This window comes from Ursus americanus, chromosome 29 (assembly GCF_024610735.1).
Source record: "Ursus americanus isolate L20-20 chromosome 29, mUrsAme1.1.p, whole genome shotgun sequence".
In the NCBI taxonomy this organism is placed as follows: Eukaryota; Metazoa; Chordata; class Mammalia; order Carnivora; family Ursidae; genus Ursus; species Ursus americanus.
Window position 1 is genome coordinate 4,650,610 of NC_142155.1, and position 26,196 is coordinate 4,676,805.

General features: G+C 38.8%; 1 long non-coding RNA gene across 5 annotated transcripts in view; it reads left to right on the forward strand.

Moving 5' to 3' along the window:
- The window catches only part of LOC123796675 (uncharacterized), a 43,537-nt gene that overhangs the window by 7,043 nt on the left and 10,298 nt on the right, over window positions 1–26,196 (forward strand). For 2 of the 5 annotated variants that reach the window (XR_015722236.1, XR_006780802.2), the window contains one exon: window positions 10,308–10,976. The exons of the other annotated variants lie outside the window; for them this stretch is intronic. This is a non-coding gene — a long non-coding RNA (uncharacterized LOC123796675). Of the gene's footprint in view, window positions 1–10,307; window positions 10,977–26,196 lie in introns of those variants that run through there. 5 annotated transcript variants of the gene reach the window in all.

The window sequence follows — 26,196 nt, forward strand, 5'->3', positions numbered from 1 at the left end:
AGAACTATAATTACTTTAGAAGATAGGGGATGGCCCACAAAAATGGAAGAAACAACCAGTTCAGAAAGAGCTGACACCAGGGCAGACCCAGAGAGCCAGGTAACAGGAGGTATTTTAGAGTCTTGTAAGGATATTAAAAACCTCTAGCTTGAACTGACTCTCTGTGTTTGAGTGATTCTGTTCAAGATTCAGTTCCTCAGGGAGAGAATCTGGTTAGCCCAGATTAGTTCATTGCTATCCCTTGACTAAGAAAGAGAGGATACCTATTGCCCAGTACTAAATACAAAGTAAAAGAGAAGATTGCCCAAACATAACTCAAGGACTGCTACCAACCAAACAGGGAATTGGTGCTTGGAAGCCAGAAGAAGACTTAATGACCATAGAGTCATCCTGCCTGGGAAGTGCCTGTGTGGTCCCTCCAGGCAAGAAAATTTCATCAAAAAATTCCTCCCTCTGGATTCCTCACTATACAACATACTTCATTACTGGAACATTATCACTAAGAGACTAAAGTGCTTCTGAATTTCTGCAGAATAATGGTGGCTTCATAAATCTGAATCCCCCTACATCTTTTCTTTAAAAAGAAACAGAGTAAAAGGGAAAGCAAATTACATACAAAAAAAAATTATATCTACAGAAAGTTAGAACACAAGAACACACAGAAGTCTACAAACTCCAAATTTATGTGTAAATGAGGAATTAAAAACCTTGGCCTCAGCTCACAGAGTGAGGGAGTTTAGGAAAAGCTTTGTTTAGAACAAGAAGATAATGCGAACAATCCTGTGTCTATCGAATAAACTAAATTCATACTTTAAAACATTTCAACAGGGAAAACCAGGCTCCAATGGCTTCACTGGTGAACTCTACCAAATATTTAAGGAAGAAATATTACCAATTTTATTTTAAAAGTCCAAGATATAAAAGATAGGGTAATACTTTCCAACTCATTCTATGATCAGGCATTACCCTGATATTAAAATCAGAGAAAGACATTATAAGAAAGGAAAACTAAAAATGAATATTCTTCATGGACATAGACACAAAAATCCTCAACAAAATTCTGGCAAATATAATAAAGCAATATTTAAAAAACAGATAACACATAATGACAAGTGGAATTAAACACAGGAATACGAGGTTGATTTAACATTTAAAAATCAATCAATACAATTCATCATATCACAAAAAAACAGTGTTCACTTTAATAGAGGCAGAAAAGGCATAGACAATCAAAAGGCAGAGATTGTCAGACTACATAAAAAAACAAAAACTGGGGCACCGGGGTGGCTCAGTGGGTTAAGTGTCTGCCTTTCGCTCAGGTGATGGTCCCAAAGTCCCAAACTGAGCCCCGCATTGGGCTCCCTGCTCAGTGGGGAGTCTGCTACTCCCTCTCCTTCTACTCCTTCCCCGCTCACGTATTCTCTCTCTCACTCTCTCTTTCAAATATATAAATCAAATCTTAAAAAAAAAAAACAAAGATCCAACTAAGTGCTTCCCATAGATGACACACTTTACATTTAAAGACATGAAAGTAAATGGATAGAAAAGATACATCATGCAAACAGCAATCACAAGAAAGGTAGAGTGGCTATACTAATATCAGATAAAATAGACTTTAAATCACAAGAAAGGTAGAGTGGCTATACTAATATCAGATAAAATAGACTTTAAATCACAAGAAAGGTAGAGTGGCTATACTAATATCAGATAAAATAGACTTTAAAACAAAGACACAAAAGTTACTGGAGAGAATAGGGACATTTTATAATGATAAAAGGGTTAATCCATCAGAAAGATATAATAATTATAAGCATATATGCAGCGTAAGCACAGAACACCAAAACACACAAAGCAAAAGCTATTGGAAATGAAGGGGAGAAACAGACAATACGACCATAACAAAGACTTCAATACTCTACTTTCAATAATGGATAGAACAAGGAGGCAGAAAATTAGCAAGGAAATAAATAGATGCCTTGAACACACTATAAACCAACTAGACCTAACAGACATCTCTAAGACACTATCCAACCCATTCTTCTCAAGTACACATGGAAAATTCTTCAGGATATAACACGTATTAGGCGTAAAATAAACCTCAATACATTTAAAAATATAGAAATAATACAAAGTATGTCTTCTGACCATATGGAATTAAATTAGAAATCAGAAAGAAATTTGGGACCCTCAGAAGTCTGTTAAATTAAACAACACACTCCCAAATAATCAACAGACCAAAAAAGAAATCAAAAGGAAAATAGAAAATACTTTGAGATGAATGAAGACGAAGAGGGGCGCCTGGATGGCTCAGTGGGTTCAGCGTCTGACTCCCGATTTCGGCTCAGGTCATGATCTCAGGGTCGTGAGATCTACCTGGGCATTGGGCTCCGTGCCAGTCATGGAGCCTGCTCAAGATTCTCCCTCTGCCACTCCCCCATGCCCCTCTCTTTCTCTCTCTAAAAAATATATATATGAATAAGAAAGCTCTGAAATCAACTAAACTCCTATCTTAAGACACTGGAAAAAGAAGCGTAAACTAAACCTAAAACAAGCAGAAAGAAGGAAATAATATTAGAGTGGAAATTAATGAAATCAAAAGTAGAAAAAACAATAGAGAAAATCCATGAAACCAAAAGGTAGTTCTTTGAAAAGAGAAAGAAAGAAAGAAAGAAAGAAAGAAAGAAAGAAAGAAAGAAAGAAAGAAAGGAAGAAAGAGAAAGAAAGAAAGAAAGAAAGAAAGAAAGAAAGAAAGAAAGAAAGAAAGAAAGAAAGAAAGAAAAAGAAAAAGGAAGAAAGAAATTGCTGAAACTTTAGCCACACTGACCAAGAAAAAAACAGAGAAGCTGGGTGCCTGGCTGGCTCAGTTGGTAGAGCATATCACTCTTGATCTCAGGGTCTTGAGCTTGAGCCCCATGTTGGGGGTAAAGATTACTTATAAAAAAAGAGAGAAAAGGATCAAGTTACTAGAATCAGAAATGAGGTAAAGGAAATGATATCAAATGGAATGCAAAAGATTAAAAAATGATTTATGGTATATAAATATAAAACTTAGCCTGTCCATTTCTTAATTCCATCAAAAAGCAAATGATTGTTTAGAGTAAAAATTATAACATTTTATTGTGCGATTTATGATGTATTTAGATATAAAATATATGACAATAGCATAAAGATGAGGGTATAAATGAATTATACTATCCAAGTTTCTCACAGTTTGCATGAAAAGATGGGATATTCACTTTAAGTAGACATTGATATGTAAAGTCTTCAACCAATTTTAAGTTGATTTCTGTGTATGTTCTAAGATAATGGTTCAACTTCATTCTTTTGCATGTGGCTGTCCAGTTTTCTCAACACCATTTCTTAAAGAGACTATCCTTCCCCCAGTGTGTATTCTTGGCTCCTTTGTTGTAAATTAATTGGCCATACATGCATGGTCATTTCTAAGCCCTCTGCTCTGTTTCATTCATCTATGTGTACGTCTTTATGTCAGTACTATACTGTTTTGATTAACAGTGATATGTAAAAAGTGAATATTGCAGTCCCTAGAGCAACCACTATAAAATCTTTCAAAGAGGGGCGCCTGGGTGGCTCAGTCAGTAAGCGTCTGCCTTGGGCCCAGGGTGTGATCCCAGGGTCCTGGGATTGAGCCCCACACCGGGCTCCCTGCTCCACTGGGAGCCTGCTTCTTCCTCTCCCACTCCCCCTGCTTGTGTTCCCTCTCCCATTGGCTGTCTCTCTCTCTGTCAAATGAATAAATAAAATCTTTAAAAAAAAATCTTTCAAAGAGGTATAGCTAAGAAGCTAACAAAGGAATTAAAATGCAATAAATATTTGTTTAACCCCAAAGAAAGAAAACTTATTAAAGATGATTGATATAGTTGCCATATTGAAAACATCATTATCATCTTTAAAAGAAAAATGGCCACATAAGTATAGAATACTCTATATAATATACAATACAGAGTATAACATAAATTATTATATACTACAGAGGCAGTGAAAGAAGAAATTGTTTTAAATACCAGGTCTTCTATCTCTGGCTGTATGACCTTAGGTATATCAATCTTTCTGAGTCACGCAGAGAGAACATTAAAACTAACCTAGAGGGAGGCCATGTTGATAAAAATCACCGAATACATAAAAGAGACTGGTACATAACAGTCACTCAGAAAGTATTTGTTGAGTTAATTAGTCAATTCACACATATAAAAGATTTAATACAGGGCCTCACCCAGAAAAATACCTAATAAATATTAGCGATGATTATTTTTAACAACGCACAATTATGGGTTGTAGTAACTTGGTCAAGGCACCAGGTGGCATCAGATAATAAAAATTACTGCTACTTCATCGTACTCTTCAGAATACAATTGTAGAATGATTCGCACACTACTTATGTTCATGAAAGGTTGAGAATCAGATTTCCTAAGTCACATGTAAATTTGAAAATAGCTCTATTAATTCATCATCTGGTAGCAATTTCACTTTAGCATTTCAATGTATCTGCCTTTGCTTCTGTCAAGTAATGATAGGCCAAGCCCCAAATGTTACAGACATTATTTTATTTCATTTTATCCTCAACTCTCCTAGGACGTATGTACTAACTCTAGTTTATAGATGAGAAAACTGAAGCTTAGGGCAAAAATGGGATTCACACCAAGGCTTGACAGAAATGTCTTTAAAAATTAGTTTACATGGTCTCCTGTGGTCCTTAATTCCTCCAAAGAAGAATGAATAAAGAAATAGCCAAAGTAACTCTTTTCAAGCAAAATAAAAGAAGAAATCTCCATGTTTATTATTCTTTATAAGCTTGCATGTGGATTTCCAGTATTTAACTTAACAAACATACTATAAAAAATTCTTAAATGGAAGCTTATTAATAATGCAAAATATTTATATTGTACTGCTATCTAAGAGTCTTAAAATACTTTGAGGTTTAAAAAAATTAATATATAGTAGATAGGCATCACAACTTTCCATTTATAAATGAAAGAACACAGCACATATGGGGATAAGTCATTTAATCAAAGTCACTCCCTCCAAATCCATCTTGGAATTAGTTTCAGAGTACACAAATGCTTTGTTTCCAAGACCAAACTAACATGTATTTATTTTCTCTTTCCTTTAACAAATATTTATTGAATACTATGTGGAGGCTAATATAAAGCAGACAAAAATCATTCCGTCAAAAGTCTTCATCTCTGAGGTAAAAGAATCATGTTGTAGAATCGTTTCTGGACGGGCTTGCCCAACCTGTAGACCATCTACCATTTCACTGGCACTGTGGCTGGTTCGTCCTGTTCAGATGATGTCATCTGACTTGTCACTGATGTCTGTCATCCTGAGGGAGTGCCATTCCTAGACCTTGACAAGGTCCTACCCTGGGGCCATGGGATGGGAGGATAGGAAGATGGATATTTACTGCTACTTCCTTCTCTGGGTGAGGTTCACCAACCAATATAGACCTCCTTTCCAATTTTTAAAACCCTGGTGCACAGAAATGTCTATTCTACTTCATTGGAAGGATGAAAAAGTAGGACAGATATAGACAAGCCATTACAGAAACCATTCTGCAGCCCATGCAGAATGTAATATAAACTAGAAAGAAATAACACCCTTAAAGAACACGGCAGTGTTGTCCAGTGTGGTTGCCTACTACTGCATCATTAGCTAGAATGCAAAATACGGAGACCTAAACTCTACTCCATACCTACCAAGTTAGTAGCACATCCTGAAATAGGGTCTTATTCACAATGCATTTTTAACAGGCTTATTGGGTGACTGTGGTGTAGAGGTGAAAATTAAATATTGGAGATTTCTTTTAGCCAAAAGAATCAGGGAAGGCTGTATGAAGAGAGTGGCATTGTAGCAGGACTTCGAATACAGGGAACGGACGTTCCAGATGGGAAAGCAATGGCATGAGCAAAGGCAAAGCAGAGTAGAAGAACAGGTTCCTTTGTGATGGGGCAAAGCATACATGACAATTCATAATAAGAAATAAAGTTGGAATGGTCCATAGAGGAAGAAGTGCTGTAAATGTCATGTTAGGGAGTCTGGACTTCGCTTCCCATTGTCAGATGAGCTTTAATAATGATCCTGATGAGAGCCACAGCAGCTTGAGTCAGGTGTAATGAGGTCTTACACCACCGCAAACCGCTGGCTTATTTTCCATCTTCACAATTCTTTTAAGCTTTAATAAACTCAAACAGGGGTTTCTTTTGTTTAAAAGAATCATAAAATATCAGGGGGAAAAAAGACATTATCAAGTATGGTGGTTTTCAAACCAAGCCCTTGAATGATGGCATGGAAGAGGCTGGGTCCCCCCACCCCCATCTTATTTAACCAGAGTTTAACCTCTAGTTTGAATAAACTGCTTTAAATATGCTGGACTCCAAAGGAGAAGGGGACATGGCCACTGACTGAATGTGACAGGATCTTTGTTTAGTCAGTGACCCAGTAAGTCTCTTGTCATGGAAAAATTCTCCTACATATTATCCCAGTGACCCTCTGGAAGATTGTGTCTCACACTACAAGCATCTCAACAGGTTTTTAACTTTGTCTAAAATCTCATTCTACAAAGAAAACTCTCAGGCATGGCAGAGGACTCTCCAACCTCGTTTTCCCCATCGGTGCAGTTAACTAACAGGTGAAAGAGCACATGCCGCGAGGAGTGAATGTGGGCTGCTCATCCAATGACCCTGCAGTGTCAGCTGGCCTTTACAAGGTTGGGTGGTAGAATGTTCTAGACAGGGTCTCTTTTTCTTTAGAGTGACGAAGTGCTCAATAGAGATGAGTAAACAAAGAAACTTATTCTGGCAAAAGTGGTGAAGTGGCAGAAAATCTAGCTCTTTAAAAAGTGGTTGAGCTAGATCAGTGGAATTAACATTTAAAATAATCTTAAGCATTTTTGTGGAAAATATTATATAATTATATTTGCAATAACATAGCTTTTTAAAATATATGTATTAAGCAGTTTATTCAGACCAAAAGACACCAAACCACCCCAACTAAACAAAATAAGAAGACTCTCAAATTGATGACCGCTGACCTTGAATTGACGTTGACTTCTCACAGGCAGTCAGCGGGTCATGATGTCACACTGGTCAAAGAAGCAGGTCAATAAGAATAAGCAAATGGGGCTGACTGTGATGACACTCTTCCTCCTGTAGAGTTGGTTTCTGCCCACACGTACCCCTGAAATTGACATCTTGAAGTAAGAAGTGATATTCTAACCACTAGCCTCTTCCTAGCTTTCACCTTTGTGGAATGATATGAAACATCTGACACTATTGACTAACCATTTTTTCTTCCTTTAGTCTGCCACTTCTCTTTCCTCTGCCACTCTGTTATTTCCTTCAGAGGTTCCTCTTCCTCCTTCCGCCCTTCTAAATATAAGCATCCTGAATTCAAAGCCCCGTCCTTGATCTTCTGCCTCTGTCTCTCATAGATCTCACTCCTTTCCACTGTCACTCAGTGGTAATGGTAGCTTTCCTCCTTGAGGGTCTACTGGTAAGTGCTTTACATGTGTTTTCCCTGACCTTCACTGAAATTCTGTTAATGACAGTTCTTATCACTGTCCAATGAATAAACTCAGAGGCTCAGCGGGTTAATTCACTTCCATATGGACATACATCTACAAGTGAGATAGCTTGGGTTCAAACCCAGGTAAGCTTGAACCCAATGCCTGACGTTTTCTTGTGCTGTCCATGATGATTGGCAGGTGAAGCCCAACACTACCTATAACAGAATGAAATTGGCAAAGACACAGCCAGACTGATCAAGGCATAGAAAGGAAAGTTCAGAAAAGTCCCAGGCATATATAGGAGATGATATACGATACAGGTGGTATTTCAAATGCATGAGAAAAAAATGGGTTTTCCAACAAATTATATTTTGACATGAAATTTTGAATTAAACACCTACTTCATACCACATCAAAATCTCAATTGGATTAAGAATTTTGATGTAAAAAAACCAAACTGTAAATATTTACCTGTATTTTCTATATACATCACATATACTTACCTGTGTTTTCTGTATTTACTTGTATTTTCTAGATACATATTTACATAATGTAGAGGAAGAGAAGGACTTGTAACGCATGACACCAAAGGTGGAAAGCATAAATGAGTTAGTGAGAGATTCAATTCCCAAACACATAAACTTCCACAGGAGAAAAAACATCTCTTAAATCTACAGCTCTGCATGCATACATCCACCTCCTTGCTGTCCATGCTGCTGGCTCCTTCGTCTGTCTGTAGCTAGCTATTTTCCCATTCCCATCTTCTCCTTACCTAGAAGAAGAGAGCTCTCTGAACTAGGATTCAACACGTAATTCAGCTGTAACTGTGACCTCAAATATGCCAAACTTTCTAGAACTCAGTTCCTTTCTTATAAATAGAAAGGGTTGACCCGTAAAATTTCTGAGGTCTTTTCCATTACAAAATTGTGGTTCTCTATTTACAGCCTCTATTCCCTTCTGTTGCAGTTTAAGGAGGAAAATAAATAACCACCCTTTCTTTTCCTGAGTTTAGAACTGATTAAGAAATAAAATACACTAGAGACACATATGGTACCCAGAGGAATCGCGTTCTTGATAATAAGTCTGAAAATGTGGCTTGAATCTATGGCCACAGGAGCATGCTAACACTACCCTGCAACGCGGAATTCAACTCAACCAGTCAAAGGCTGAGCTTGACCAGCACAGCGCCCTCCCACCCCCCACTGCATGGCAGAGAAGGAAAATAAAGGGAGAAAATGTGGGATTGAGCCACAGACCCTCATTTCCTCCTTGCAACCTCATCAGAGGTAGGAGCACAAACATAGCTGAAGTCCTGGTCTGTGAAGTCAGAAAGGCGTGGGAAAGTGCTCTCTGACTCTAGTGGGAAGACATTTCTCTTATTTGAGCTCCAATAGTATATTTCTCCATACTTCTTGAAAACTAGCCTAGTTCAGAATCCTTTCTCCCTCATTTAGAAAAAAATTATATTATCTAAATTGGTCTTCCATCTCTGCTCTTTCGACCATCTTATCCATTCTGTGCACCTCTTCCAGATTAATCTTCCAAAATCGTATCATAATCAAGAATTAGCTATATAAGATCTGAATTGAAATCAGGAAACATAAATTTTAACCCAGGTTCTTTTACTAATTACGTATACATCCCCACACAAGTCACTGTATTTTCCTAAATTGGGGGAATTCTCATCCACGGCATGGCATGGTTGGACTGCCCCTACCTGTGCCATAATATCAATTCAAGTGTCAACAACTTGCAGTAATTTTGAGGTACCTGGCTGGCTCAGTCAGAACACCACGACACTTCTGAGTCCCACACTGGGTATAGAGATTACTTAAATAAATATATAAACAAACAAACTTTAAAAAACTTTCAATAAATTTGTCTACAGTATAAACCCCTTGCCATGGTAAATATGGCTCTATATAATTGACTTATGATTTCTAGACTTCATTCCCAGAACTTCCTAGAGGGTCTACCTTTTTTAACAAAACAGATCTCTAAAACATTTAGTACTTTATTTTTTCTGTGCTGTTCCTTTATTAGCATTACCCATGCCCCCAAAACGCCCAAAACGGCTTCTCCAGAGACTGTTCATTCTAGAAGATCCCACAAAAACAATGCTTTTCTCCCCAAGGCTTTTTGGATCTTCCCAGACAGAAGTGATCTCACACTCACATCTGGGTTGGAGCTATATTTATCATACATCCGTCTGCATCAGAGAAGTTTATGGTGGTCGGTCATGCCTTACTCCCACTCTCCTTGCAGCTAGGTGAAGCCTTGTAACTAGTTCTAGACAATGCACTAATGTGTTTTACTTCTGAGCCAAATGACACTCCAGTTTTCTCTTCCCCTGCTGTGGCAATCTGACAACTATGTGTTTAGATGTTCATTTCACAAGACTTTGTGACATGAAAGACATGGAAGACAGCTTGATGAAGCAAGTGAGACTTATTACCACAGCGTAAATAACCCAGCCTGTTCTACTACACCACCTGGAAAGAAGGCTGAGGGTCACATGGCCAGCTGATGTTTCCTCAAATGACAGAGAGATAGCAATAGCATCATGATAGTGGAGTACCAGTATTTATTATATCTATTCACTTATAGTAAATAATAATAATAATCTGAGATCAATTATTATTTGTATTAATACTATAGTGTATTATTATATGTAATCTTATATATACTATATTGTATTACGTATTGTTACTTTTTATTATTATATTGCTTAAAATTAATAACAAAGTGTTTCTTATATTTTTTATTGTTTTTACCTTTGAAACAGCTTTTTATTTAGGGCTTAGAAGATACAATTGAAATTCTGCTCTAAGCAGTACAACAGAGACCCAAATAGAAAGTTCCAACCTTTTAGAAATGGCACTCCTTCTCATGTGGATCTCGTGCTGGATTTCATGACATTTTTACCACTTCCTAAACATATAAGTGACTTTAAAACAAGCGATAAATAATTTAAACTGAGGCTCACAGAGTTCCGGCCGACTAGATTCACAGGGGGAGAGCAGAATGCTACATTGCCTTCAGTATAAAATGAACTCACTTGGGAAGGTAGCCCGGAGGGCCTCGGAAAGGATGCTTTGGCTTCTCTAGACACCTGCTTTAAGATCACCACTTTTCATTTTCTTCCAAATTGTTATTATGAAAAATTCCAAGACTATACTACTACAAGTAAAGCCAATGGTCCAATGAACCCCATGGCGCCGAGTCAACAATTAAGACTTTGCCCACTTGCTTCGTCTCTTTTTAAAAACTTTTAAATATTCAGAGATGCCTGGGTGGCTCAGTCGGTTGAGCGTCTGACTCTTGGTTTAGGCTCAGGCAGTGATCTCCGGTCCTGAGATTGAGCCCCGGGGCAGACTCTGTGCTCGCTGCAGAATCTGCTTGTCCTGCTCCGGACCCCAGCTTGGGCATGCTCTCGCTCTCTCTCTTGCTCTCAAATAAACATCTTTAAAAAAATTTTTTTAATATTCATATTTTTTTACATAACCACGTCGCCATTATCACACAACAAAATTTTCAATCCTATACTGCTTTTTTAAAATTAAAATTAATGGGAAAAATTAATTTTGCTGAGGAAACTATTTTGAAATGCAACACAATACCTCCCTGCAAAACCTGGAGATGCCCTCGAATCCAACAAAGTGGAGGCTCCAACCGCTCAGCGTCCCTAACAGCTTCCCGGCCTTGCGAATGTCACCCGCAGGTGACAGGAGATGCGAGGCAGCCAGCCAGCCACCTCTCCTCCAAACAAAAATGCCCGCTCCCAGGATGAAAGGTTATCTCTGTCTCTTCCCTTAGGCCTGTGTCAGGATGCTTTCTCTTCCGAAGATACTCCGAGATGAGTGAGACTGGGGTGGGAGAAGGCACGACATGTGCAAGAAGAGACTCAAGGAAGCTTAGACACTTCCCAAATCTTGGAGTTTGGAAGAGGTGCTATAGATGTCGCGTACTGTTGTGTTTGTTGTTATAAGGGTTGTTGTTATATACGGTGGAGGGGGGTTTGTTATAAGTCTTGACTTGTGCAGAAAAGGGAATTATAAAACAGCAGGGGTGCTTGAAAAGACTTCAGTCACCAGATGGAAGCTGTGAAGATCAGCAATCTTGTTTGGTAATCATGACAGGGCTCCTACCATCGTACCTATGATCTTTGATTTAAAAGCTAAACAAAGCAACAACAAAAATGAGCTCAATGTGAACAAGCTGGGACTAACAAGCCATGTAGCCTGGGCAAGTCATTTACCCCCAACCGTGGCTTTCCTCACCTTGGAAATGGGGATACTGAAGGCTACCTCTCATTAGTGTTAAGCAGTGAGGACTAGAGAAAATGTGCATAACGAGGGCTCGATAGAAATCGTCCTATAGAAACAAGGTTGTAGTGGGTAGAATATGCTTCTAGAGATTCACCAGGGTTAGTCACACCAATTTTGGCATTGATGTGACTTTTGCCCGCTTCTCTCTTTTTCTATCCTTGGTCATAAAATGTTAGGAGAGCAGAATGTAATCCCAGGTCACCCAGAAAGCATGGTCATGAGAAGGGAGCAAGGGGCCGTGGGGTGGGAGCTTTGTTTTTCCTCAGGAGAGCTTCTCCTTGAGGCTCAGTGCCTAATTTCAAGTGCAAACTAAAAGCGAAAAGTCACATAAAGAAAAAAGAAAAGTGCACCTTACTCTGTTTCTTTAAAAATATATATTGCTCTTAAACTTGTGAAGATTAGATTTGTTTAAGCTATTTGCTTTTTATAGATAAATCATTGAATTGTGTTTTACCAGCAAAAAATCTGTGATGGCCTGGGGTAGGTGAGAAAGGGGATCAGAATGAATCCCTTTTTGCCATCTGTCGGGAGAGATGGGAAAGGAGCACAATAATCAAGTATAGGGAGGTCCACAGGGAATGGAGTGCACTCGAAGCTGAAAGCCTTTCCTTCTCCTGAATCCCTGTGCTACTCAGCTCCCTGACATAGCCACAGTGTGATGTGTGTCCCAAATACTGCCTCGTTGGGCCTTCCAAAGACATCAGCTTGCAGTCTAGGGATTTCATTACAACAAAATCAAGCACAATAATGGTAATAATAAGAACAAATAATAATGGAGAAGGTTTCTTATGAACCAGTCAAGTACTATTTTGCCCATGAAAGCTCCTGACAGGTAATATTTCCTGACAAGGAGTTGCAGTTGAGAAGCCAGTTGGGTGTCAACGCTTTTTTCCCCTCTTAATTCAGAGACTGACTCTTGCTCTATTCCTTCAAGGTAGAAGTTGAAATCGATTTCAGGCCCATAGGTTAAAGCTTGTCCTGTAATGTAATGGAATTGTCCTTATTATTCAGGGAGCAATTCAGATTGGGATAACTTCTCTAATCATTCACAGCCCAGGTCCTCTTTCAACACATCTTCCACCCAACCACCTGTGTACTCTTAAGCTTACAGAGGACAAAAATTGTGGGGCTTTTTAGTTGTCTTCTGGTTTATTTTAAACATTTTATTTCAAAATAATTTCAGACTTGCCCAAAGTTACAAAAATCATAGAAAGAATTCCCCTACACCCTCCACTCAGATTCTTAAAACCACAGCAAAATGATCAAAATGAGATCAAATGAGAAAAATATTGATAAGATCTATACCTAGTTTATACATCTCATTCCATTTTGCTCATTGTCCCACTGATGTCCTTGACTTTATCCAGGTTCCAATTCAAGAGACATAAATTTAGTTGTCACGTTGCATAATTAATCCAGATTCCAGAACAGAGGTTGGGAAACTTGCTCTGTAAAGAGTCAGATGGTACATATTTTATGCTCTCTGGAAAAGATGATCTCTTGGCCAGAAGTAACCACAGACAGTACATAAACAAATGGGTATGGCTATCATCCCAATACAATTTTACTTAGAAAAACAAGCAGCCAACTAGATTTGGCTGATGGGCGATAGTTTGCCCATTGTAGGCCAGTTTCTCGAAGTGAGGTCCCTAGATCACCAGCATGTTTATTGCTCAGGAACTTGTTAGGTATGCCAATTTTCAGGCCCTATCCGGGACCTATGCAGCAGAAATTCTTAGGCGGAAGAGTGGGAAACCCCAATAGGCATTTTAGCAAACCCGGATGTTTATGATGTATGCTAAAGTTCTAGAACACTGATTGAGACACCCTCTCAGTCTTTGTCTTTTAAGACCTGGATACATGTGAAGAGTATAGGCCTATTATTTTGTAGGACATCCCTCAGTTTAGGTTTGATTGATGTTTGCTTATGATTAAATTCAGGCTATATATTTTTTGGCAAGAATGCCACTGAAATGATGTTGTGTCCTCCTCATGGGGGTTATCAGAAGGCACACGGTATCAATGTGTCCCTTGAAAGTTGAGGGTAACTTTGATCACTTGGTTAAAGGGATGTCTGCCAGGTTTCTGTATGGTTATGTTACTATTTTCTCTTTAATTAATAAGTATCTTGTGGGAAGATACTTCAGGTCCATGTAAATACTTTCATGTGCTAATTTAGCCTCCACTGATGATTCTTGCCTAAAACAATTATCCCTGTCCTTTTTGCCAGTATGATTTGCATCATTCTTTCCACATGAATTACTTAGAATTCTACTTTAATAAATAGCATTTCTTCATCCTTCATTTAATTATTTTTTCAATGATTTATTTATATCAGCATGGACCCATGGATTTCTATTATATTCATGTGTGTTATAATTCATTGTTATCATCAACTGTGTTCTTTCAGTTGTCCCAGATTGAACCAATGGGAGCCCCTTGAAATTTGCTCTTTTGTCTTTTTTGACTTGTCCTATCATATTTTGAGGCTTGAGAATTTACATCCTGGTTACCTACTTTCTGCACTCCACTTACCTGGTGACTGGGGTTTAAGGAATATGGACCACTTTTAGCTGTGCATAAATAATAAGAGAGAAATATAGTCAAGGAAATATGAAGAAAAATCAACACAAGGTGAACTTAACTTTTTAAGTATGACTATGAAAGACTATCATTACAGTGTTTCAAATTTATGATTCACTTGTAACTGGATGCAGATTTACATTTGAGCTGGTCTCCTAAGTGTTAGAAGATGACCCAGGGGCTTCCAAGAGGTCATTATCACTGATGTCAGAATTCAATAATTTCACTTCTATCTCTTTAAGCAACAAATTAGAGTCTCATTTCAAAATTTACATTACAGAATAGAATTTTCATACCCTATACTCATTATGAATACAATGGACCTAGATTTTTTTTATCTTGACATCTTTAGAATGAAACAATGTATATGTTCTCCAAAAAAGATAACGGCATTATCCAGAAACACTGGTAAGACTTGGATTCAGAAAGAAAGAAATTGTGATTTGTCTACTTTTGTGACTTAATCCTGACATTCCAGAAGTAAGAATTACCAGCCAAAGTCTGCAGGTGGAAAGTGTGATATGTGTTTTGGGTCTACAGTGAGGTAAGACACTCTCCCAGCTGCCTGTGATTGCTACAGAAATCTCAGACTGACCCCGTCAAACACCTACTTCTGTTATGGTTTGTGATACAGGTTACAGGTCAGAAAGCATGAGTGACAAAATGAAGCACAGGTAGGAAGAACCACACAATCTAATCTTTTATCACTCAGAATTGTTGGCAATAAGTTGATTGGTTTAGTTATGTATTTACTTACTGTGTATTACTGAGCACCTGCTGGGTTCGAGGCCCTGAGCTAGGTCCTAGTGGGGCACCAGACTGTATGAGATACCTCAAAAGGATCATTCCTAAGGATTAAATAAGTAATTTTCCTTTTAAAAAATGTGATGAAAAGACGAAATAAGCAATGGATCACACAAACACACATAGGCACACATGCATGAATGAGAAATTGCTAAGGCAGTTAAACAGTGCTTCTGCACTGGATGTTGCTCTTTTGGTAATTCAATGAAAAAAAATAATTTCTTTAGAAAGTTTTCAGGTAAAGCTCAAACTATTAAAAATAAAATTATATTTTAAAATCAATTACTCGAGCACCTTGGTGGTTCAATCAGTAGAGTATGAAACTCTGGATCTCAGGGTCATGTGTTCAAGCCCCATGTTGGGTATAAAGATTACTTTAAAAGTAAATGCATACATACATACAACCAATCAATAAAATCAATTACTAATGACACACAGCGTGTTTCCATTTATATGAAGTTCTAGAATAGGCAAAATTAATAATAATATAAAAAATCAGAGCAGATGTATCAGGATGTAGTAGTATCTATTACTGTATCACAGATTACCCCAAACTTAACAGCTGAGAATAATGAATATTTCTTATCAAATAGTTTCTGTGGGTCTGAAATTGGGGAGTGCCATTGCCCAAAGGTTTGGGTTCAGGGTCTCTTGTTAGACTGAAATCAGGAGAGCGGCCAGGACCGCAGCCATCTGAAGGCTTGACCGGGGGTGACCGGTACATTTCGAAGATGGCTCACTCACATGGCTGTTGGCAAAGACCTCAGGTCCCTACTGACTCAGGCCTCTGTAGACCTCAGTTCCTTGCCACAATGCCTTGAGTATCCTCACAAGGTTGGCTTCTCCCAGAATTAGTGATCCAAAAAAAAAAAAAGCAAGATGGAATCTGCCGTGTCTTTAAAGATGTAAATAAATATCATGTTGGGTGTGCTACTGCAACTCTGACAATTTTGAAATTGTCAAGGCAGCTCTTTCATCTTTAGCAACTCTGGCCCAGCGGGCTCAGTTATACAACCTTACTCAGGCTTACACCTTAGCCAAGGGCACAAAAATTGCAAATATTTATATAATAATCAGTGTGCCTTTGGGGTAGCTCATGATTTTGAGATGTTATGAAAATAGCAAAGTTTCCTTACCTCCAATGGGGATGAAATTAAAAATGGCTCCCATGTCCAAAATTTATTAGATGCCATACTTTTGCTGGCTGCTCTAGTTATTACTGACCCTGAGCATGTCAGACTCAACTCCCAAAGGAAACCACTTTGCTGACATGTCAGCCAAAAATGTTACTGTCAAGGATACCAACAGCCAAACCTCTGTCATGGTCCAAAGGGATATCTTCCTAAATGATAATTTGGAAAAATGACAAGAGACACCCAACAACTGGCCCCAGAAAAGAAAAGAAAACAATATTGGAACTCAAATAATTATTGGTTCGATAAAAAAAAAAGATAACTCTGGTTTGGACCAAATAACAATCCAGCCCTACACCAAATTCCAAAATTCCCACTACTTACCACTGTACCTGAATTGAACCATTGGTCTACTGACAAAATGATAACATTCGTGAACCAATATTGGTGGGAAAATATTAATAAGGCTGCAAGAAGTGCCTGTCTTGCTTGTCCTGCCTATCCTAAATACAATCCTTGGAAGCCTGTCCACACTGCCCTGTAGCATTTTAAATTGACCGATAGACCATGTGCAGTTTGACAAATGGATTTCATACAGCTTCCCCCATCTCATGGATATGAATATGTTTTAGTCATGGTTTGTATGCTTTCTCACTGGACTGAAGCTTTCCCTTGCATACAGGCCACTGCTTCTTTTGTGGCAAAAAGTCTGTTAGAAATGATGATTCCTACCTGGGGGATCCCTTTTATGCTTCACAGTGACTAGAGGACCCACTTCACTAGCCAAGTACTTTGACAGCTCTCTGCTGTACTCTGCTTACCAACCTCAAACCTCAGGGCTAGTCAAATGCACTAACTCCACCATTAAGACTCACTTGGCTAAATATGTAGAGACCCCGCAAATATTCTGGCTGAAAGCAATGCCATTGGTCCTTCTAAATCTCAGATGCACCCCCTTTGTAACTCATAGACTCTCGCACCTTCAGGTAGTCACAGGGCACCTGTGGCACCTCGGGGTCAGATGGCTTGTCTGATCCACAGCTGATAAAAGGAGATCTACTCTGATATTGTAAAGGCCTCATTGCTTTAGTGGGGAATAACCATGCTTTGGTAGAACGAAGTTTTCACAATGCACTCCCACGAGATGAAGACCTTTAGCATCCCACCTTGCCGCCTAGAGATTTAGTCTATTGAAAAAGACACCTACAAAAAGACTCTCTTCAACTTCACCGGAAGGGTCCCTACGGGTACTGTTGACTAACCCTGTGCTGTCAGACTTTAGGGAATAGACTCCTGGATTCACATGTCACATCTAAAGAAAGTACCAAACCCCGACTAGACCTGCATACCAAGTAGTGACCTGAAAGTAAACATTTCCAGTAATGAAAGCAGATGACATCTTGTAGAGACAGCTTTCCCAAGATACCCAGAGCAGGTCTGTATACCTTTTTCTCACTGTTGCTTCTTACGTTGTTTTCTTCCTCTTTTTTGTTGAAGACAATGATCTTATCAGTTTTCTCAACCGATTGCCAAAGGGAGAAACCCTTCTGACCGTTGGATCTGTCCCAGAAATTTTGATCTGTTCATGATATCTGAGATCCCTTGGTCTTACCTGCAACCCATTTCTCTTATAATCTGTTCCCCTGCACTCAAGGGAAATACCAATGGGATGAGTCCTCATTGCAAGGGTTTTAGAAAAGAACCCTTTAGGATGGGATGGTACCTCACAAAATGTTATCCTTATTCTTCTGATCCCTAGCTTGAAAAAGCCAATCAGGAAATTCCAGCTAATGGATCTATCGATGAGCAGACCTTAGTTGGAACCCTCTGTGTTCCGCCTGGTTTCGTTTTTACCTGAGGTAAGATAGCCTTTCCCAAGGGCATATGAATGTTTAGATAGCTGGTGAACTTGGTGAGAGGTTTTAATGTACCTGTCAACATCCATAATAAATCAGAAGTCTCCTGTTGGTCCACCCACTCATCGTCCAGAGCTGCCTTACACAGGGACTTTCAGGAAAAGTTCATGACTCTTTATAGGCAGAGCCTTTCTTCCTTCAGTTGGAGTGTTAATGAATGCATGATCAGAAATCTCTCCCTAAATAAAATAGCCAAAGCAGTAACAGACCAACAATGATCACTTGAGTCATAGGCTAAAGTAGTTTTGGACAATCGCATAGCCCTTGATTATCTACTTGCTGAACAAAAAGACATTTGTGCAACAGCAAATACCACCTGTTGCACATGGATATAGGCCTCTGGAGAGGTAGAAATGCAATTACACAAGATCAGGGAAGAGGCCACTCATTACAACAAATTTCACCTAATGACCCTTGGTCTTTTAACCTATTTAGACAATAACCTTTGGGTTTGGGCTCCTGGTTCTGAAGACAGTCTAAACTGGATTTGTCATATTACTTTTGATTCTGCTTTGCATAATTATTTTTAAGTCTTGTGCCTGTTGCCTGTCAAACCTTTGTGAAAATGGCATACCCAACAGGGCAATGTTAGCTAGCTCAGTGCTTCAAGATGATCTCCAATACTTGTGACCTTGATAAAATATAGACTTCAGAGAAGAAATGCTTTTGAGTTCTCTCTCCTAACCTTCTTTGCTACTCAAATGTGACCGTAAGTGGTTTTCAACTGCTATCTATCTACCTTCTCTCTGACATGGTACATGATAACCAGGAGAGGTCCTTTCTGGCACCAAGGGACAAAAACAACTAAATACAAAAAAGTTGACTCTTGATTAAGGATGCTTTCTTTAAAAGATCTTGATCAAAAGGGGAAAATCTCTCTTCAGAGTTCTAAAACATCTATCTCCTGCTCTACCTCATCCTGAAAACTATTAGTTCTGAGATGAGGAGGGCAAAGAGGTAACTTAAGTTCTGAAGGCCCTCGGCACTAGAAACAAAAAAAGCCCTTGTCATATAACAGTGTTTTTCCTTCTAGACCTTCGAGAGTAAATCAACCTATGCCCGTTTATCTTGGCTTTGTTGCTTAAAATTGCAGTGAGGAGAAATAAGAGCTTTTATTATTATTTTCTTTTTTTGCATTTCAAATTCACAAGTTTAATAATGGAACCAAATTACATTTAATAAAACAATTTCTCATCAAGGAATAAAGCAAAACTTAAATGAACACTGATGGTTTAGAATCGGTGTATGCTAAAGGGGAAGTAAGACGTGCTTATCAATGTATAATCTCACGAAAAACCCCTTTTTAATTTCTACTTAATTTCCGTATTCCCCAGGCACTAATGATGTTGAAAACCAGTCCACTTCTTTTCTGAGCTCTTTTTAACATAGTGAAAATATAACAGATGACCCTCAAACAACAGGGGTTGGGGCGTAGGCCCCCGCACAGTCAAAAACCCACCCCCAAAAACTTTTTGACTTTCCCAAAACTTAGCTACGAATAGTCTACTGCTGACCAGAAGCCTTATAATAACATAAGCAGCCAAATAGCATATTAACATGTATTATAAACTGTATCTTTACAATAAAATAAGCTAGAGAAAGGAAAATGTTAAGAAAATCATAAGGAAGAGAAAATACATTTACAGCATTGTGCTGTATTTATTTTAAAAAAATCCGCATACGAGCAGACCCATTCAGTTCAATCCTGAGTCATTCAAGGGCACACTGTACTTATAAAGGTCATGGATCTGTATCTTCTACCCATTCACAGTGAGGACCAGGAGGAAGGCAGGCAGAAGCTCTGAAAAACTAAATACCCTATGAATCCTAACTTTGGATCATGGAAAGTGCTCTCAGGCCCTTACTCTGAAATCTGATTTCTGGCTAGTGTGACCTCCCTTGGAGCCCACTGGGCATTAAGTAGAATTAGGGTGACCGATAGTCCTGGTTTGCCAAAGGCTTTCTTGGTTTTAGCACTGTAAGTGTCACATCCCGGCAAACCTCTCAGTCCTAGTTATTGCCTTGGACTTGAGGAAACCTGGCTAGTTGGTGTCCCTTGTACCACGGGACAAGGAGTGAGCCTTTGTAGACACTCATCGTTTGAAGGCTAGGAAAGCCCAGAAATGACAGGTATCTGCCTAGTAGCAGCTGACCAACTCAACCTGAAAGCAGATAAAAGTAGGGGCTAACCTTGGCATGTCTTTTGCTTTTGGGGGGTGTTTTGTTTTGTTTTTGTTTTTCAGCATTCACAGGAAAAATTACACTTTTGCTCAAAGGCAGTCCTTTAAATTTCTCAGTGATTCTGTCTCTTAAGGCTGAGAGCAGCCTATTTTGGCCTGTAGTTACAGGACATAAAGGGGGTTCAAGGGCACAGAAAGAATGGAGTGGGAATCTCGGGCGAAGAAATGGAAGCACCACGGAGAGAGAGTTGAGCACATGCTGTCTCTTCTGAATCTCTTCCTGGAAGTGTTCTAAACGCTCCTACAGTGTGAGTCCATGCAATGCACATGCTTACCCTTACAAAATTACCTACCACACCTGCCCATATTCCCTGAAATGTCTTTAGTTATGGAGAATAAAGGGCTTAAGATGCCAAAACCTGGGAGAAATCACATGCTCACATGAATGAGTGTTGAGTGTAAATGATGGTCTCAGATCTTTGAATTCAGGGAGAGTTCCAAAAAGTGTAAGAATAAGGAAGCTGGTGATGCGGTGGCTCAGTCAGTTGAGGTTCCAACTCTTGTCAGACTCAGGTCATGATCTCAGGGTTGTGAGATCGAGCCCCACGTTGGGCTCTATGCTGAGTATGGAGCCTGTTTAAGAGTCTCTCTCTCTCCCTCTGACCCCTCTCTAAGAAAAAAAAAAAAAAAGTAAGGAAGCTGAGGGGAAAGGGAGGGTTTAATAGTGAAGAGTAGTAAACAGAAAGCAAAGACTGCAAAGAGAGAAAAGAAATGCTTTCTAGCGTTTCACCAGAACTTGTTTCACCTTTATCTATAGGAAAGGCCAAACATAGCCTGACCAAAGAAACGTGATACCCTCTCCCGCAGTTCAATCGGAAGTACAGTTTAAAGTGTTGTTTTCAGGATCTTGACCCTTAAGTAATCATTAAAGTGACTTTACTCTTACCTTCAAATGTAGCTATTTTGGAGAGTTACTTTTATATATGGATTCTTATTTCATTTTGTCTTCTGTGTTCTTTATTCCCATAAACGGCACCCCCACACTGCCCAAGATGGAAACCTACAATTACCCTTTTCTTTTTCCACTTTCCCCAGTTAGAGTGACCATCTCATTGATTTTACCTCTTATTTACTGGTCCATCCTCTTCTCCTCATCCCTAATCCACTGTCTGGGTTTAAGCCCTCACTCACTCACTCCTAGCCTTTAGCAATAATCTATTTGCTTATGTCCTCACCATTCTATTTTTCTCAAAGAATGAGAGATATTTTAAAGTGCAAATGGAGACAGAATTGTGTCTCTATCCGGTCTGAGAGCCTCTCGTGATTCCCAATTAGTGGCAGGAAAAGAACCAACTCCTTAGGATGGTGTACACACTCCTTCCCATCTGGCCCTACTCCCCACGGCAGCTTCAGCTCCTGCTGTGCCCCTACCAGTTTTATGGGGATAGGAAGGGTCTTATTGATTTTTGTATCCCCAGCACTTATCCCACTCCAGGATTTGATAAATGTTCGCATAATAAAGGAATGCCTGCATGCATAATAACAAGCATGCACTTTTAAAAGATGGTTTTTAGCTCTAAATTTTCTATGAATGTTTCTAATTTATTTCAGATTATAAGAGTGAAACTTCAAAGTCAGCTAAAGCTCAATTTGGACACTTAGAAAGTGATCATAGAAACCATATTTACATATATGTACAAATATGTGTATATAGGTATGTGTATATATGGATATGCACAGGAATATTTCATAGAACAAAAAGATTTTTATTTCCAAAAAATCTTTTAGGTTGTATCTGTTTCCTAAAGATATATCATTTAACACAATAAACATACTGGCGTTTTATCTTTTTGCCATATAAAAAATGAGATGTTTTTGATTAAATAGTGACAACTAAAAATTAGGAAAATTGAGAATAAAGAGGACCAAAGTAAGACCAAGAAAAAAAAAAAAGGCAAAAAGGCAAGGAGGTATCGTGCTTGGAGACCCAAGGAACAGAGATCAGGCCAAAGGAAAGTGCACCTGAACAACATGTAGCTATGACCTGGTAGAGTGTCCTGTTGATCTGCGCATGTGGCAATTCATTAGGCATCATTTCAGGCAGGTGCACTCATTATCAAAGCTAAACTGAGTCCCTCCTACGTGCCAAACATCATACTGGGTGACAGGAAGTTCTAGATGACCACAAAATAGATCTTAACTTGAGTTCACAATCTAGCAGGAGAGACAAATAAGCCATTAGTTATTACAATATGGTCGTGTATTTAAGATGCCATTAAATGTAAAGAAGGAGCTTGAGTGATGGGACCAAGAAGGAGACCAAATCAAAGAAAAATTTTTAAGGGAGACAACATGAACTGGACCTTTAAGGGAAAATAGTGAAGGGTTATCCATCAGAGAACCCAGTGTGAATATTGGCAAGGAAGTTTGTGAATCCATGAAATATAAGGTGCCCGATGGGGAGCAGGGGGTGGCAATTAAAGGAAATGAAGCTGGACAAGTAGGTGGAGGACAGATGATCCAGTGTGAAGGGCAATCTAAATAATCAATGGAGGACAGAAGTCACAAAGCCAGGATCCTAATCTGATGCTCAGAAACCAGACCACTCCAGAGTGGGTGATTTCATTGGATGGTTGTTCTTTATCCATGAAAGGAATACTTCACTAGGGTCATTTTGATTTATTAAGTTTCAAAATCTAGAATCATGCTTTTTATTCAGTGTTATAGGTATTGTCCTCTTACTAACCATGGTTTTCAAAATGCTAGTCAAATCCTATATAATCCAAACACAAGGATTTTCAAAATGTGGCCAGCCTCATTAGAACTAGCTATTTGATCTTCTTTCCAGGAAAATATGCTTCATTTTAGTGTTGAGGGCTTCTTTCCCCTTTTTACATTTATGCATTTATTTATACTCCTACCACTTCTACAAATTATTTCGTGTAGTCTATAGTGGCTAGAGAATAAAATGAGGATAAAATGTAAGTAGAAATAAAGAATGACGACCAAGAAAAATAGGAAAAAGAAGTTCAAGACCAAGGAGAAAAGAACACACATATACAGATGATAAGAGCAATTACAATTCTTTCATTAGGGCTTCAAATCTAACTCTGAGCTTCTTGAAACCGAAGTAAAAAGGGGTATGCCCCAGTCAGTTATGTGTTCTCATCAGGAGAAAGAATGAAGCATACCAGTTGATCAGGAGACATGAGTCCTACATCAGGTCTTCTCTAATTTGTGGGACACAGGGACAGTAACTGAGTCGCTCTGTGCTTCAGAGTTCTCATCTATGAAATGTATAATAATACTTCACTTAGTCTCTTTCAGGAGAATCAACCGGAATTATAACACAGAAGTACTTTGAGTAATATAAAATGTCATACAAATTTAAGGTATTATTATTTGTAACAGAATGCTGAAAAAATTGCCTTCAGAATATTTGCTATCTACAATGACACAAACTGCATGGCTCTTAGTAATCATCCCTGACAGCATGATAATCATGTTGACATTTATATCAATTTACCAAGTAAATCAAACACCAGCATCCCACAGGACTCTCATTTGCCTGGCTTTCGATAGTGCAATTCCTGGGACACATCAAGTCTGCCTCTTTATAGGAAACAGATCTCTCTCCTATCAATGCAGTCAAAAACATCTCTCCACTCTCCCACTATATATAATCCCCTCCTTAACCATTTATTTATATATTTGTCTGGAACCTCAAGAGAGCAGATCCTGAGTTAATCCATATTCATCACATTATTGTACCATTTATGGCACATTATCACTGCTAACACATGCAAATATCTTCTCTTGATTTTTATGACAATTTATTCATTTCCCCCCTATAGATCCACTACCATTGCCTTCCCCAATATATGCACACAATTTAATATTTGATGTGTGTCATTTATTTGCATATTTCCTTGCAAAATATGTATTTTCCTGGGTGCCCTTATTTTTAATTAACTTAAATGCTATTGTGCTCTAGAGTTCTTTCTGTTTCCTACTTTCTCAGCACTATTTCTAAGATATATGCATGGTGGCCACGGACATCTAGTCTACTGCTGACAGTATTCCCCACATTGACTTCTCCATATCCCCCATAACAGACTCCCAGATTACCTCCATTTCCTTGTTGTCATAACATTGTTGAATGTTTCTGTGTGAATGTTTGTTTAGTTTAATAAGCCTTAACAATTCTAATTAAAAATTTTAACATTTTTAAAAAATATTATTTATTTATTTGAGAGAGAGCAGAGCGAGTGAGAACATGAGGGGATGAAGAGGCAAAGGGAGAGGGAGAAGCAAGCTTCCTCTTGAATAGGAAGCCTGATGCAGGGCTCAGTCTCAGGACCCTGGGATCATGACCTGAGACAAGGGCAGACACTTAACCAACTGAGCCACCCAGGTGCCCCTCTAATTAAAAATTTTTGAGGAACAAATTATGAGAAATATTCATTGTATTAAAATAGTTGAAGTGTGGTCTCTACCAGCTAAGACAGGAAGAAGGGAGTAAAGAAAAATGAAATAAAGAATTTAAATGATTGAGTTTAAAGTGAAAAAAAATTCCATTTTATAGAAGGAAAATAATAGAAGAATCATCAATATAGATGTGAGTCTGTTGGAGGACAAAATTGACAAGCCATGACCACCTGTTGACCCTGGAACTGGACCCGAGCAATCAGAAGCTCCTCACCCCTCCCCCTGTGCTTGGAATGTATGCTCTCCCCACCATTCCCACAGTGGGAGCTGTTTTCAAGGATATAGCCTTGAGACAGCAATGTGTTGTTGAAAACATCAGGACGGTTTACATGATGAAAACCAGTTAAGGTCTCTCTATAGTTAAGATTTGGTTGCAGAGATCTCCTCATCTTGTGGCTACCTAAGACAAACCTCAAAGTAAGTTCCCTTGTTTACTAAACATGCTCACAAATCTGGAGTGGTCTGCTTCTTCCGTCAGTCTCTTTTTCCCCTGTGTGTATGAGAGCTAGTTTGCAGACCAACAGAGTCTGGAGAGTACAAAACAGGAAAGAGTATGTGGAAAACTGGCTGAATTATAGGAATTACCTGTTTCTCTCTTGATATTTCCGGGGTATATGTAGTGGGAAGTGAGGAAGATGAAAGATTGGCAAGATCCACGGTTGACTTCTGGAATTGATTTCTCAACTGAAATGTAAACACAGTCTCATTACATCATGTGTGTTGCTCACCCACCTCACTGTGTATCATGCTCACTTATGCTATAGCAACAGTCTTCCTTTTCCCCTGCAACTAGGTCCATTAGCTGTCAAGTCTTCTCTACCTCTGCTCTGGAAACCCGAGACCTACTTGGGCATTCTTTCCCTTTCCCACTCTACCAGTGCCTCAGGACATAGTGTTTATGTTATGGCTTCTGAGTTTGGAAACATATTCAATCTTATCAACCAGTGACACCTGCTCCACGAAATACACAAGCAAACATACAACCAAAATCTAATTATTGTCTCACCTACAAATCCTTCTATACCTGGATTGCAAAAGAGGACTGAATGTCCCCTGAGAAAATTTCAATAATGTGATGAGTTTGAGCAAGTCAAGGGTCCTGTGAGATGCTGGTGCTTGATTCAAGGTGAACTTAGTTGTGACCAAGGCATTCCACATTCTTATTTTCTTGCTTCCACTCTTCTTCCCCCATTTATTGTGATTTTTGAAATAACAAGGAGAAAATGTTTTTTAGGGAGCAAA